At 39.9% G+C, this 16,614-nt stretch overlaps 1 protein-coding gene across 3 annotated transcripts in view; it reads left to right on the plus strand.

Annotated features, from left to right (window-relative positions):
* Nucleotides 1-16,614, plus strand: part of ddah1 (dimethylarginine dimethylaminohydrolase 1) — an 88,202-nt gene that overhangs the window by 27,365 nt on the left and 44,223 nt on the right. The window lies entirely within an intron of this gene.

The raw sequence follows: 16,614 nt of genomic DNA on the forward strand, positions 1-16,614 counted from the left end.
TCAACAGTGTTGGGAAATGCTCTGGGGACTGCATGGGGAGGTGCTGCATTTTTTTTTCTTTTACATTCATGTAGAGAATGCTATGCTAGTGCTCCTATTGTGTATATTGTTTTCACTTTCCCTGTGGAAAGAATTTTCAAATTTCACTCCTGTGTCAATCTGTGGCCAAATACCTCACCTTTATCTGATCCTATATTGCCTCTGTTGGGTTCTTTTGAAGCTGCTGTATGTTTATACAGACTCCCTGTGCAGCTTGTGAATACCTACACCCTTGCACAATACTTGGATTATATGATGATAGACACAGTAAAAATGACAGAAGGCTGTGGTTCACCGCAGCTGATGCTCCTTAATTCATGCGTGCATTTTGGTGTGCATATAATTTGTATCTTAATGTTGTTACCAAGTATTAAATACAGCTGCCCTCAGCAAGCAGCAGGCATGTTTTGACTTTGAAGTCACCTAGCAACAAAATGCAGCTACAGGAAGTAAAAGTTGATTGACTCCAGGGTTTCAAAAACATCCTTTTTTTGTTGTTTTTAAATCTCTGCTGTGGCCCACGTCCACCCTTGGCAGCCCAGAGAGGTCGGTGTTTAGCGCGAAGGGGAAATCGGCTCTGACAGAATGACAAGGTTCTCCGCTTCTTAGCGCTTACCATAAACTCATCTAATTGCTCTGAGGCTCTAAACCCACAATAAGAAGTCATCCGCTGGGGCCCACAGCAGTGGGAGGCTCCAGGAGACTTCCGGAAAACTGGGAAGAAAAAGCCTCACGCATGTCTCTCTCTCTCTCACACACACACACACACACACACACACACACACACACACACACACACACACACACACACACACACACACACAATGAGCTTGTAATAAGTTTATCATTGACAAACAGAAACTTTTCCTCATGCAGCTCCTTGTACAGACCCACGTTTGCTATTGGCTAATTCTCTGCATGTCTTCTCCTTTGCAGACTTTTGATGGGATAGACTTAAACATATGTATTTGCTTGTGTGTTTATGTGTGTGTGCCATCTTATCTGTGTCATTAGACCAGACACTGTGGGGGAGAAGTCACACCAGTCTGGCCGGTCTCTCTGCCTTACTGGAAACAGTCCTGGCAGGTGATCACAGGTCAGGGGCTGCAGGGTCAGGAGGCAGACTGGGGAACTGGAATCCTGTTGGCCAGCAGAGGATGTTCATAGCAGCTGGTTATCCGACTGGATCAGCACATTAACCCTCCAGGAAGCATGATTGCCAGTATCAGCTTTAAAGGTCAGCAGCAATAATTGAGTGCCTGTGTGCTAGTGCGGCAGGGTGTCTTTTCTAAATTTGTAGTGATTTCCACAAGATAAAACCAAAAAACAACCACCAGTTCATAACCCAAAGGTGTCAAAGTCTTATGTTCAAATTCTCAAGAAGCAAAAATGAAAACTTTGTACAAAAACTGTTTTGCATTTGGTTTCTTGACTACTGTAAATTTTTATATTACATGAAGGTCTTGATACCTTTAACCAGCTGTTAACTGGTAACTGGTCATGGCCACTTTAAATAGATAATTCAAGTCACTGAATTGGACCCTCATTCTGTGGTGTTGGTCACTTTTATTGAAATAAGTTGACAAATAATTTAGTTTTCTGTGTTTTTTCTGTGCTGCAACAACAGATTGCCCAAACCTAATTCATTCCAATCCAGTCCAACTATTCTTAAAGCACTTTAAAAACACATATTAAACAAAAATAAATATGTCACGGCTGTGGCAGAGGTCGTGTGGTATGTGGGAGAAAAGGACCCAAAATGCAGGTACTTTCTTGATGCGAGTGAGGGTTTTATTTACAATGGGTGAAGCACAAACAAAAGCGAGGGTGGTAAGGACAGCACTAAGAAACAAACCTGAACTGGGAAAAACTAATAAACCTGGAACACGCAACATACAGGGAGAAACACCGACCATACACGAAGAAACACTGGATGAGGGCAGAGAGACGCGGAGAAACACCAACTAACGCAGACGAACCGACAACGAGCACAGGAAAACACACACTATAAATACAGACGGAGGGGAATGAGGAATGGCAAAACAGGAGCGAGGCACAGCTGATCCTAATTGACATGACGAGACAAGAGACCCAGACCTTCAAAGTAAAACAGGAAATATACGCAGACAACGAACAGAGGAAACACATGGGACGGGATGACTCGACACTAAAGAGAGGGAGCACAAAACCAAAATCTAATTAGGAAAACCTTAACAGAATACATAACCAGAACACAAGATAAGAGTCATTAATACAAAAGCCCTGAGTCAACAGACACAGGACCATGACAAAATAGCAATAAAACATGGAAGAATACAAATAAAAACATTAAATTTACAATAAATAAAAAGTCCAACAAAAAAGATTAAAAAGTGACTTAAAACTGACTAGAAGCTAACTCTGGTATTAATCTTGAAAGGACTGGAGAAAAGGTGCTTTTAATGGAAGAAAAAGTGCAGCCTGGGGCAACTTATTCCAGGCCACAACAGTAAAAGCTCACCCTCCTTTTTTTCTCAACTTCCCCCCCACATCAGTAGCACTAGTTTCCCATGTTTAAATGGTACTTCTATGTAGTCTATGGAGGCTTTTTTGCCAACCAAAGTCGCTTGCTAGCTGATAACGTCACACTCCACTCTGATCCAAATGTGGTCACTCTGTCTCCAGAAACAAACGACGGGAAAAAAGTGACCGACATAAGGTCAAACTCAAATAGGCCAGGAGTCGACATTAAAGTGGTTAATCATGTCTTTCCATTTTGCTTGAACAGTCTCTGCTCACATTTGAAAGCACCTGAATCAGAAACACGTAATTTACTTTTGACCATATCCTAAAAAAATCACTTCAAAACGGTGAATTATTCAAACAACTAATAAAGTGTTGATTAAATGATTTCCTACTGATGAACTGAAAAGTCAGTGTTTACAGTCACGTTCCATTATTTTGCTCCAGTGATGTGCTGCTGTCTTTGTTGTTAAAAATATATATCACAGGCACGTCACACTCAGTCACTGTCTTAGTTAAAAAGCCTCGCAGGAGGATTTGTGATTGACTTGAAAGGTGGTGATTACTCAAAAAGCCTGAAGGCAAATAAGCTCGAGAAGAACTAATTTAGGTTTGTTGTGATCTTTTATGCATGTGGGTCGCCTTATCAGCGCATTCACAATTCTCAGCGGAGACCTAGCGGGGCTGATTGATAGCCAAGTAGCTCTAGTAATGTTTTGGTGACATCACAATGCCGTGGGTCATTACAGCAGAGCTATTAGGAAGATTCTGCCATCCTTTCCACGGTTGTAATTGGTCCATTTACCTTTAAGCATGCTTTGCTGCAAAGGTTGAGGCACATGGAAAGCACCGGGTTGAATACATTTTAAATTACACTGCAGAAATAATCTTCATCCTAAAGCAAAGTTTGGTTGATAATTCCAAGATAATTGCATAATATTGGCAGATGCATGGCAGTAGTCATGCAAAAATTGAACTTTCATACGTAATAAAAGAAAGAGATTTTCTTTTTCTTTTTTTAACTTGCTGCTGGCACCTGCTGCAGTCAGTCCCGAATATCAGACTTTAGCTCCGCTGCAAAATCGATTTATTTAAGATGGAACATTCAGAAATCTGTTCACAAACAGTTGTTGAAAGTCATTTATCAGCCTATGCAGTGAAGTGTGATTTCAAGGGAGAAGAACATGTGATGGAGAGGAGCACACAAGGTCATGTTTTGCGTCTTGTTTGCCAGAGATAATGAGAACAAACCACCGTGAGAGGTTCACTCAGCAGTAGCAGCTGCAAAAATAGAAAAATGACTCAGGAGTACCTCGGTAGTTGTCTTCTAACCACCAGTCAGACAGAGGAGTGCAGCTCAACATACAAATAGAAGGAAACGTTATATTCAGACCTATATGTACTGTACAATATAGACTACATGTTCTCAGACGTCTGAGGTCTGATTTGCCCTCCTTATTAGGATTTGGAACCGTTTTAACAGCCAGACCCAGCTGTGACACGCAGCTAATAAAGCAGTTCCAGTATTTTAAAACCCATAGTGCTGTCATGTGACTGCTCAGTGTACTAACTCACTCATATCTGAAAACACCCACATGATGGAGCTCAGCTGATACTGGATTTTTTTATGGGGCGTTTTTGTAAAGAGTAACAAAAAGAGCACATACAGTTTGCTTGAATTCAAGTTTTGCCAATATATTGTCCAATTTTGTCCAATAATGACTGAAACACGTGATAGGATAGACCAGGGTAGGTTATCACACTTCCTACTGTTGCATGAATTGCTGATCATGGAACTATCCCCATAGTGCAACCTAGCTCAGAACAATCACCAAGTAGTTGTGTCTACATGCTTTGCAATCAGGAATTCCTCATACTGAACTTGGTATTATTTTAGCAATGCCCATTTGCCAAAATGTGAGCAAATATGAGCTGAAAATGAATGGGCTGCATTAGTGCCTGCAGGTTAGGATTGTGGGAACTGTAGTTTCAAACTTGAAGCTTAATCCCTTCAGTTGTTTTCATGCTGCATTATCATGGTTTGAATTTTACTATTGTCGAGAATGTCCTATCAATGTGGTGCTTATATATTTGTAACACTGACATTCTCATAGCTCATCCCCGTGAAACCAGTGTGACCGTATAGACACAAACCTAAAATAATGCAAAGCTGTGTCTGGAGGATGCAGGTGTGTCATTTTGTTTGAGGGAAGTTGTCACTGTCAGACTTTGAAAGCCAGTGGTGTAGACTACACAGACAGTCCTGACATAAGCAGTCTCAGGGGAAGTACTAAAAATGTGCTGAGCTCAAGACCGCGAGCCTTCGTCTTTACATGGTACTGGAGTCTTCTACACTTGCACAGACAGAATAATACACAAATGCGCTCAAAACCAGACAGACACACACACACACACACACACGATCAGATAAGAGACCAATCTCCAAAACAAACGTCCAAAGAACAGCACACACTTTCAAAAGCTTCTTCCAGTCACTGAAAAAACAAACCAGTACACACAGACATCCCTTCCAGACGCACACAGGTTGATTTGTCCCAGCATGCACCAGGGAACGCTTGGTTTCCTCTTGGCTGAAATCTGCATGTACTGTCCAGCCATAACAGACTACACAATTCCTCATCGTTACTGCTCTGGAATAGTATTGTTTGACCTTTTAACCAAGAGCATCAGGTCAGCTGCTGCTTCCATCCTTGTGTGTGTGTGTGTGTTGTTACAATATTAATGTAATATCATCAGCTGCAGTGTTGGACTGCATTATATAATGTAAATGCTGGTGTAGTTGACAGGCAACCACGGAGCAACTCGGGTGACGACCCGCGAAAGACAGGGTAACTGGATGCAACATAGCGTGATTAAAATAAAAATCAAAAAATCTTTTTTTTTGAAGCCTGAAAAAGTGTTTCAACAGTTCATGTTTATGTAGCTTGTGGGAACATTAGTGTAAACTAGTAATAAGCTGGACTCTAAGTGTCTGTTGTTGTTTTCACATGGTTATGTTGAGCTTTTAATGTTTAACATGCGTATGCTGCAGTATTTCTGATGAAATTTCTCTTTGATGATGATGGAAATTTAGCCCATGGCATGGTGATATTGCACTTATGGAACAAATACTTTATGCTGACTTTACTAAGTCAAACCTGGAAGATGGCTCTCTGGGAGACATTCAGGCTCACATATTAAGATTTATCCCCAAGACAAGAGTGTGAGTTTTCTTTCATCTCTGTATGAGTTCTGGTATATCATGAATGTTTCTGACAGATGATGGAGTTGGGAGATGTTTACTGTGGCTTTTCTGCTGGTCTCTGCAACATTGTTTTAGACCATTAAAAATATTCTCTGTGTGGCCCACCAGATGCATTTACCTGTATCTGACAGAATTGTGATGCCATCTTTAACTATTACAGTAAAAATACCTTCATACCTGGTTCCTGCCAACTCTCTGAATGCACTCGTGTTTTTGTTAGCTTTTTTCCACAGCATATAGTAAAGTGAACTTGAACAAGACTCATAATACACATAGACATATAACAATACAGTCTGAGCCTCGGGAGTGGTTATTGATCACAAAAGCAGTGTCCTGGATACTTCATGAGCTTCAGCTACATTTTATGTAGACTGCCTTGAGCCTAATAGACACTGTCTACACATCCAAAAGTAAAAACTGAACAAAGTCTAAATGCTTTCTGTTGCCTGCTACATAATGGTCTCCACCATGGTCTCCACTTTTCACTATAAAATGTTATTTTTGTTAGAATCCTGATATTGCATCACTGAATTAGCCTGCCTTATTAAATGAGGCGGTGTACGAAACATCCATTGAAGTTTCATTCTTCCTGTTTCAGACCTCTGAGCAGTTGCTGTGCCAGCTTTCCTTTCATCGCAGCATAATTAAAGCCCCCCAATGTGACTTTGCCGCGTCACTCAGTATTCACTTCGCAAATCCACTATGAATAGCAAGGAGAGTAAAATGTATAAACTGAATGGCTTTGGTGTCACTAAAGGCTTTACATTCATGAATGCTAAATGAGAACCGGCGATGTTGTGCGCCTAGCTGTGACATTTTTTCGTGATTGAGGTTGTAGCACTCAGAGATTGTAAACAAACTCTTATTTTCTGAGCTGTTAATAATTGTGACCCGAACTGATGACAATGATTATGCCCGTTTTATCTAGTGATTAAACTCTTGTCACATAGCATTATGTAATGTATTGTTATACCACCTGGTCTTAATTGAAATACGAATCTGTTCTCTATTGTTACTGAATAGCTGGATGTAAATGTGTTAGGAGAGTCTGCCTGTTGGCTAAGATTTAAGGTCCTTCCTTGAAATGCTCACCTGAGCTTTGAACTCGCTCACATGCTTTGTGTCACATGCACACGCATTCAAGCACATTCTTTGCACGCAGTCATCAACTGTAAACAGTGCTTCTCTTGGCTTGTTTTTAGTAGAGGTCATCACTAAAGGTCATCACTAAAGTAACATGACTTTGCCCTCTGAACTCATCATCGGTTGAGATGTTGTCATCACCCCTGCACCCCCCTCTTTTTTTCTCCTAATGGCATTCCCCTTTGCTCATGCATTGATTGTTTCTCCAGGCTCCAGGAAGATGACATCAGTCCCATATCTCCTTGAAGGCACTTCCCCCCTACAAAGCGCAGACAAAATATCCCCATCCTCCTCCTAGTTTACTTTTCTGTGTACCTGCACATGAGCAGACTTAACCTAATTAATTTTGTCTCATCCATCCATTAGTTATACGGTAGCTCTGGCAGGGAGGCAGACTGAGAAAGCAGGTAGTTGATTTCCCTACAACTCATCTGAAGAGAAAGTAATACAAATATATATGGCCATGTCAAAAATAAAGTTTCCATACGACTCTGTGCAGGCCTGTGGAAAAATAAGTAAACACTTGGTGCTTCCATAGGAACCAAGAGTGTTAGCAGCAGCCAGGTGCTGCCAATGAAATACAATTGATTAACCAATTAAAAGCCATTGTGAGCACCTCTATAAACATGGAAAAATACCCAAGAGCTAGATCTCAGACTTTACAGGCCTCAGTCAGCACATTAAGGGTTCATGACAGTATGATTCCAACAATTATTTTTTGGTTACGGGAGGTTTTTAGGGAGTTGCATCTGAACAAACCACAGGACAAGATTAAAGTGGAGACAGTCCCACGTTTCGTGAACACCAAGCACAGCATATCAGCTCACCTCATACCAGCTGTCAAGCACGGTGGTGGAGGCATGATGATTTGGGCTTTTTTTCAGCCATAGGACCTTACAGTCAACCATGAACTCCTTGTATACCAAAGTACTGCGGAGCCAAATATGAGGCCATGTATCCAACAGCTAAAGCTTGGCCTAGATTGGGTCATGGAGCAGGACAATGATCTGAACCACAACCACAACTGGCTGAAAAAGAAAAGAATCAAGTTGTTGCAATGTCCTGTCAAGCTTCCGACCTCAACTTAGTGGAATTGCTGTGGGACCTTAAGAGAGCTGTGCACGAGTGAATGCCCACAAACCTCAATGAACATTAAGTCGTACTACAAGCTGCTGAATGATGAGGTATGCTTAGTTTTTCCCTTTCACATGACTGCTTGAGTAGCTTCTTACCAGAAGTTGAGCAGCTAATTGTATTTAACGTGGTGTATAAAGTTTTTTTTAAACAGTGTGTTTACAAAAAATGGCTTAAATATGCCTGGCAGGTGAAACCTAATGAGATGTTCTTAACCCTCTGGGCTTGTTCAAAATCACTACCCTTTCAGCTTGTTCGTGGCCAAAAGTGGCCACCAAAAGATTAGGTCTGTAATTTTTATTATTTTTATGGTTTTTTCCATTTTTTCTGCATAAAGCTTTTAACTAACTTCAGTTCTTTTCATAAATATAAAATATTACTTTTTAAATTTTTAACCCTTTAAACACCAGTTTGTTTGTCCACTGCACTAGCTGGAAGACAACCTCAAATCTCGCAATTTTATATAATTGCATTGCTACTGAAATTTCTTGTATTATTAATAGTAGAGTCTGGGGCATGTAATTGATTCACATCAACATTGATTATAATGCATTGTTATTTTTGTGCAGGGAGAGCAAAAACATAAAAACTCTCTCTCAGCTTGTTCGTGGCCAAAAATAGCCACCCCTTGTGGAACTCATAAATGGAAAAAATCATAAAACTCCGATTTTTTTTCCAAATAAAACATGCCATCTGATTTATTTTCTAACCATGGTGGAGGTTAGATGCATAGCAATAATTAAAAGTATCAATGAGTTTTATGCATCTTTGTTTTTTTTGTGCAGTAACAGAAAAACAAAAAACTCCCTCTCAGCTTGTTCGTGGCCAAAAATGGCCACCCCCTGTTTACGTTTACAAAATGCTATAAAATTCATATTAAGGAAAATTTCCACTTTTTTTGACTTAATTTTTTAGATTAGCATCAGTGCTGTTCATCAAGACCAAAATTTTAATCAAATCCAGAATTTTAACCCTTTAAATACCAGTTAAATCACATAATTTTAATGATTTAAATAGGGATAAAAGCATAAAATCCCCATTTTTTATTTTATTTTTTTTTTTCTAAATATTACGTGCAAACTGATTTATTTTCTAACCATGATCGAGGTTAGATGCATAGCAATAATTAAAAGTATCAATGAGTTTTATGCATCTTTGTTTTTTTGTGCAGTGACAGAAAAACAAAAAAACTCCCTTTCAGCTTGTTCGTGGCCAAAAATGGCCACCCCCTGTTTATGTTTACAAAATACTATAAAATTAATATATATTAAAACATTTTTCTACTTTCATTGACTTGATTTTTTAAATTAGCACCAGTCCTAGTCATGAAAACCAAAATATAATTCAAATTCAGATATTATACCCTTTGAATACCAGTCAGATTATGTATTATTATAGTAAAAATAGTAATAAACTATAGTAATAAAGTTCACATCTTTTAGCATATGAATGATGAAACCTAATATTTCTTTTTATCATCATTGCAGGTCAGTAACAGTAACAGTAACAATGATTTATTTTTACTTTTTTTAGGGGGGGGGGTTGAATAAATGGCCAAAAAGAAAATCGCAAACGGTGTGTTAGTGGCCAGAAAGGCAATTTTAATGACAAAATGACCAATAAAATGATCAAAATTTATATTCCAGTGTGTGCTTCTGTGAGCATCCTCATTAGCAGCAAGATGTTCTAACCACAGTAGAGTGTTTTTTGTAGGCACACTTTCTACACCTGGTGCAAGGGGCTGCTGTTCCAATCCTGGAGGTGCACCTTTTGAACCTTCTTCTCATTTCGTTGGTGGGGTGTGGGTCACACTCTGGTTCAGGCTACTGTATCTTGAGTCTTACAGTTGTTGAGATCACCAGCATGTGTCCCAGCTCTCCCAGGATCACTCTTCATTTGTAGGTTGTAGAGGACTCCCCCACTTCAGTGAAGTTGTTTCCTGCGGGACAAAGGCATTATATCCCAAGACATCCAGGAGATTGGAGAAAAGAGCCATCAGCCATCAGTTAGTTTTCCTTCTACAACTCGAGGTGCCAACACCCTCTTAAGTTATCCAAGCAATATTTGTGCCTATTGTAGTCCAGGATTGCTTCTTGCTTTCACGCATCCTTTATTCCCCATCACTGACTGCTGGTTCCTTGTGTGTTGCTGTCAAAAGAAGCACATTCCTCCATTGCTTTGGCATGGGGGATATCGCCGTGGTAGTTTTGGTGAAGCCAAAGACAGACAACAAAATCTTCCTCTGTTGCAACTGGAGGAGCTGGGGAGGAAGCTCTGGGTTGTTTCCCCTTTTAACATGTACTTCAAAGCTAAGTTTGACTGGGAACCTCAAAGCTCAATAGCCTGCATCCACAGAAATTCACTGCAGCCTATGTAATGTTTGATGCGTCATTATTTATTCCAGTCTATCTTGCAAATACATGTTTGTGCTGCAATGTCATGCACAAACACAAACTAGATCCTTAAGATCAAACCTATGTCAAAATTGTTTCATTATTTTGGTCCATTGGAGTGTGGTAAGCCATCAAAGGCCACTACTCGAAACTCGGAATATTACATGAAATTGCTTGCTTGGCCAAAAATAGGTAAATGATGTAAAGAACATTAAAAACTACAATTTTCATGTGTTGAGTTTAGAATGAAAGCAATTTTACCTAAATCGCATGATATAGTACTGTCAATAACAAGGAATCAAAAAAGGTGGTTATAATGGGTTTCAATTGGCCAAAAATGACCACGATAGAGTCAAGAGGAACAATTTGGTGTATAGTGAATATTATTGATATTATTAAGGAGCTGATGTTGAAAATTAAAAAATCTGAAAAAAATACACACCTTTGGAAAGTTTCATTCCATTTGCATTAACAGAACAAAAATGGTTGAAAAAAGAACCTAGTAAAATGTAGGAAATACCTGATAACATTGTTTCACATTTTCTTTTGTTTGACTTCTTCAGCTGTGAAAATGTGGATTTTTCCAAGCAGAGTCAAATGCAGATGGTTTTGGTGCTGGCTGATATTACAGTCTGCACAATGATCAATGCATCAGTCTGGCAATATTGTAAACATCCAACAAAGTTTAGCCAGTTTTTCTAATTCTTGCATGTTTCAGAGTAGGGGTGGTCTTTGAAGACCCTTTACTAAATAAATGATCATTGTCTTGGTGTGTACAATCCATAACGATGCACATGTTTAGTTGGTTCTTTTGCTGTACTCATTGAAGATGTTTTTAAGGCTGATAAGGTCAAAGTGCAAGTGTGAGCAAAGGAGCAAAAAAGCTTTTGGCATGACTGCATCTCTTTTTTCTTTTTAAGCTTCCCTTCTCTTCACTGCTACACAAGTCAACAGGCGGATGTATCATGTGCATGGTAGGTGAAACCAGCCGATCAGATAACAGGAGAAAGTGGAAATAAAAAAACTAATCAGACAGAGATGTATTCCAGTCAGAGCAATAGGGTCAGAAAGCTCTGACTGTTGCAGCTTCTGCCCCTTGCTCTTTATTTCTCGCCGTCTCTTTTCTCACTCTCTGGCGCTAGAGTTGCTCCAATCATAGCACCTGGTTTCCCCATCATCTCTTCCCACTCGGTGCGGACTGAGCGCTGTGCTGTTCTACAGCCCGTTGACTTCAAACATGAGCTACTCCAGGAATGATAATGACAGAAACATGCCTGGAAAAATAGAATTGTCCTCCAAAAATACACTCTACTCTTAGTGTTGTTGGTCTTTTTTTTTGTATGTGTGTGTTTAGCTGGCAGGAGTCAGGTATCATCGCACAGAATTATTGATGGATGTTCTCTTCTACCCGTTTACCATCCAACTGATTGAGTACATGATGGTAATTGAATGCTAGCTGGGCAATAATGGGGGATTGTTATGTCCCAAGGAGCACACCTGTCCTGCGCCAGACCTGTGGAGTTACACACACGCCCACACACACCAGAAGCTGAGAGACATTCCCACTGTGCTCCATTTCACATTCCAGTCCTCTGACAGCATGTCTGCTTTTATATGATTATATTCAAGAAAAAAAAATGACACCTTTGGTTTGAAAAACTTATTTGTTTTGGTTTGACTGCCATTTGGAAAAAACCTGATGATTTTTCAGGTAGTTATTAGCTGTTACTGTTTCATAGCACACTTGGCAGATCAATCTGAGGTTTGCTATTGATCTGTTTTGATATTGATTTTATTTTATTTTTTTAAGATTGTTTTATGTCTTCTGTGACATTCTGTGACATTTCATTAGGTCACTCATAGAAATCATATGCGCACTAAATGGAAAACTGGAGAAAGTCTAGTAATAATAAACTACAATTAAATGCACAATTTCACATTATAGACTCAGGCTCAATTGCTTTTGACTCTTTTAGTGCAGAGTAAAAGTAAGAACTGTATGACATAATGACACAGTGGGCAAAACCGCACAGTTTGTCTACTACAACAACGTGACTGTGATACACAAATCCACTGCAACGTGAAAACCACCTGCCTCGTATTATGCTGGTAGCTTTTTTGTCACCAAAACCCATCAGGGCATAGATATAGCACCTCTGTGTGTGTGCTGTGGTGTTTGGCAAGTGGATGTTGGCAATGGATCCTTTGCTTCTTGTGGGTGGCGTTGTTGGATATGGAGTTTGCACTGGGATCTGGAGTTAACATCTTAAACTCTTTGTCATGTTCCTTGAGCCATTCTTGGACAGTTTTTGTGGTGTGGCAGAACACGTTGTACTTTAAGGACACTGCCATTTGGAAGTGCCATTGCCATGGTGGAGGGATGGGGTATGTCTGGAACACTGCTCATGGGTCAGTCAGACTAAAATAAAAATAGGACGACAACCTTCTTGTGAGTCGGAGAAATTGGTGCTTGCCAAGTGATTGCATTGAATTTTTTTTCACATTCGGAAACTGATTGCATGTAGCTGAGGTGACCAGCTCTCTTGATCATTACTCAGGTCACATGATGAGAGCAAACCTGTCTACAAACAATCGACAACAATCATCCTCAGACATTTATAAACACAGTCAGTCTGGACTAATGAGCTCATCTTGTGTTCTGGTTGTATTCTTGTGTAAAAGCAAAGCTGCCAAGCACTGTTTGTCCTATTTTATAGTTAAATTGCTGTCTTGGAGTAATTATATCAGTATTTGCAGAGAGATTTCTGTTTGAAATCTTTGAGACACTCGCTGAACTCGCTGAAAATTTAATATGAATATCTGTGTATGGTAACAATCTGGCAACCATTTTCACAGTTAATTGCCATATTATCACAAACAGACTGTATTTAAATGCCAATTGGAGCCCATTCAAATGCAAACTAATAGCAGTCTTATTGGTAAATGGCCTGTATTTGTATAGCGCTTTACTAGTCCCTAAGGACCCCAAAGCGCTTTACACAACCAGTCACCCACCCATTCACACACACATTCACACACTGGTGATGGCAAGCTACATTGTAGCCACAGCCGCCCTGGAGCGCACTGACAGAGGCGAGGCTGCCGGACACTGGCGCCACCGGGCCCTTATTGCTGTTCTGTCACTTTAAAGACAGTGACTGACTGCAAGTGGTCACACACCTGGCCTTTGAACTACCCATTTCAAAGGCAACATGACCGCAAGTTCATTGGAAATGACTGGAATAATTCTGGTCGTACTGCAACCCCAGTGTAGCCCTAGCATAGGGTGGCTGGTACCTGTCAAATTAACATACATATGCCAAGTATTGCACTATAAGATTAACATTTTTTGTTGACTTATCAGTGGTTTTGGTCTTGTGGCTGATTGGTAAATATCTGCACAGATTTTATTTAGTATAACTCAATCCAAAAGGATTATGTGTAACTTTGCTAAATTATGAGACTTCTGTCTTTGACATTTACACAGTTTTCAAAGTCAATGTGTAGCGAAATTCATATAAGAAATGAGTATCTGTAACAGATTTGTTTTTAATAGGAAAAATGTGTTTTTACTTTTTTAAGAGAACCCCATAAGCTAGGGGTGACCAACTCCAGGCCTCAACAGCCTGCAGGTTTTAGATATCACCCTGGGCCAACACACCTGAATCAAATGATGTCCTTGAGGCCTGGATTTGGACACCCCTGCCATAGGCTGTTACCTGATGATTTGTGAGTTTTGACAGACTTTTGATATCAACAGCTGCTGTTCCAAAAGAGAGAAGCCGGTGATGCTAGCTAGACCCCTCAGTGTGCCACCCACAGAGCCGTGAGTATGCCAGAGCTGCCATTGACTGAATGAAAAGAATAAATGAATACAAATGAATCAGTGGTAAAATCCCCTTTTACTGTAGAGGGGGAAAAAAACATCTTCACAGGTCGTAATGACTATGACTTGCTCCAGTCAGTGTGCACTGGAGAAGTTCACAGCTCATCTACTAAGTGCTGCCATAGAAGCGCTCAAAATGTGCACGCATATAAATTTCAGTTTGACTTTAAAATTTATGTAAATTCGAAGCTCAGAGTTGTGTCAGACATTTAGGAGGAGCGCTGAGTATGCTTTCAAATAAATGAAAGTATTGTCTTTGCCTCACAGATCAAATAGGCTTATGTTAAATCATCTGTGCTTGAACCATATATAAGCCCTTAGATCCCACGGCCATAACCCGATTTCTACAGTTACCTCATGCTTTAAAAGTCATGCCTGAGGCCTGTAAGAATGATTTGTCATGGCAGTGTGGCATCAAGGTCTCTTCAAGAATGTTACAGAGCTCTTGGCCTTCACCTGCTCTGCACAAGCCGGCATTCCTGTGAGATGCATAAAGAGACAGATTGACCATGTAAGGTTCTGGTGCTAGAATGGATCATGACTCAGTGTTGTATCTATGGCCTCCTCGTACACACTCATAGATTAGGAATGAATGGTGGGTACACTTACTGTTTCCTTGATCATTTTCATCGTGCAATCCCTGAAAACAAAGCTATGTGATCCTGGAATACCTCGTCAAAGGTGGCACAAGTTACACTAAATAGTGATCATTCTTTCTTAAAGAGTTTTAGTCCATCCTTTTAAGACACATGCATGGGTAAATCCACACAATCTCACCTCAAACTCTTGTTAAATGTTGGTCTCACAAGTTTAACCTTGGACTCTGAGACTTAACTGTACCAGAAACAGTTTAGCGTTATGGCCTTGTTAGAGGGACCATCCGGACATTTCTAAGGAAATTTACCTTCATGTTTGCATGATAGAGCTGAAGCTGGACTAAGAGCTGCTTAACTTTCTATCTCAGAGCCAAAGAGGTAAAGCAGACACTGAGGTATGATTATTCTGGTGATTTAATAATGTCACATACTGCTTACACTTCATCTTCAACTGTGGCCCACAAGTGGCTCTTCAATAATTAAGAATTGGTTAGGATTAACACACACTAGAATGTCAATTTATGGAACGGGTAAGGAGTAAAGACTCAGGATGCTGGAACAGCTACAAGCTGCAGTGTACTGCAGTGTACCATACATAAGGAATGTAAAACATGTGATTTTACACCTAATGGCAAAATCTGACTTATATGACTGTCATATAATTCCACATTTCATTGCTCACTTTTCCCTTGTTGTTTACCTAAGTTTATGTGTAATGGAAGAGGAACTGCTTTAATGAAACGGCAACATTCTTCCTCTTCAATTGTCATTCCCATTCAGACAATGACTAATGGAACATAAGAGAGCACGAGTGCCTTGCATTGATTGTTCTGGCACAGAATGACTTTCTGCATGCAACCCCTTCCATCGTGTCTGACTCATTCTTTTTGTTTCTTTGCCGATGCCTTTAGAAAGAATCTACTTTTGTTATGAGAAATACAATAACGACGCTGAGCATTTACAATGGAACAATTTGGTGTCCATCCAAAGCTTCCAAAGCAAGAGGAAGAGATTAATGTGAAGCCAAATTCCTTGTCATTCTTCCCATACTTTGTCATAGGAATCCACATTTTCCTTTGGCTAAAACACAGTTCGCTCCACCATTTGCGTAATCATCTCAGATTGGGCCCATGACATCATTGAATGATAACAAGACTAGGACTGATGGCTTCGTTGGGGAAAGCTCCTAAATAGATTGGGGCAAAAATCAAAACAAAGTTTAGAGGATGTGGAAAGGTTTTGCTATGATGTACAAATAGATGTCAGATCTTTTTCCCTTATAGTAACTCTTTGCAGGAGAACATTTGGTCTTCGTTTCCAGTGCTTATACCAGAAGAACTGAGCTGGTCATGCGTGGCCCATTAACTCAGAGCAGAAGTTCATTTAGGGTTCTTTGTGAATAGAGAACAGCCTCCAGGTTGCACAATCTCATCATAGAAACTTTCCATTGAATTCACTGTGTCATCAATTGCTGTTAGCACTCAAATTCAGATTTAAAACCTTAAATGTGTATGAAATTCAAAAAAAGCATGTTGTGTCTACCAACAGTTAAATTGTCAGTTTACTTTATGCAATGTGGTTATTCTGTTTCACATTGTAATCTGCTGTATTATGCAACTGTCTAGCGGATTCTTCAAGCCACTCAGCAGGGGTTTC

Source organism: Perissodus microlepis, chromosome 17 (genome assembly GCF_051167445.1).
Source record: "Perissodus microlepis isolate ML-2025 ecotype Zambia chromosome 17, ASM5116744v1, whole genome shotgun sequence".
In the NCBI taxonomy this organism is placed as follows: domain Eukaryota; kingdom Metazoa; phylum Chordata; class Actinopteri; order Cichliformes; family Cichlidae; genus Perissodus; species Perissodus microlepis.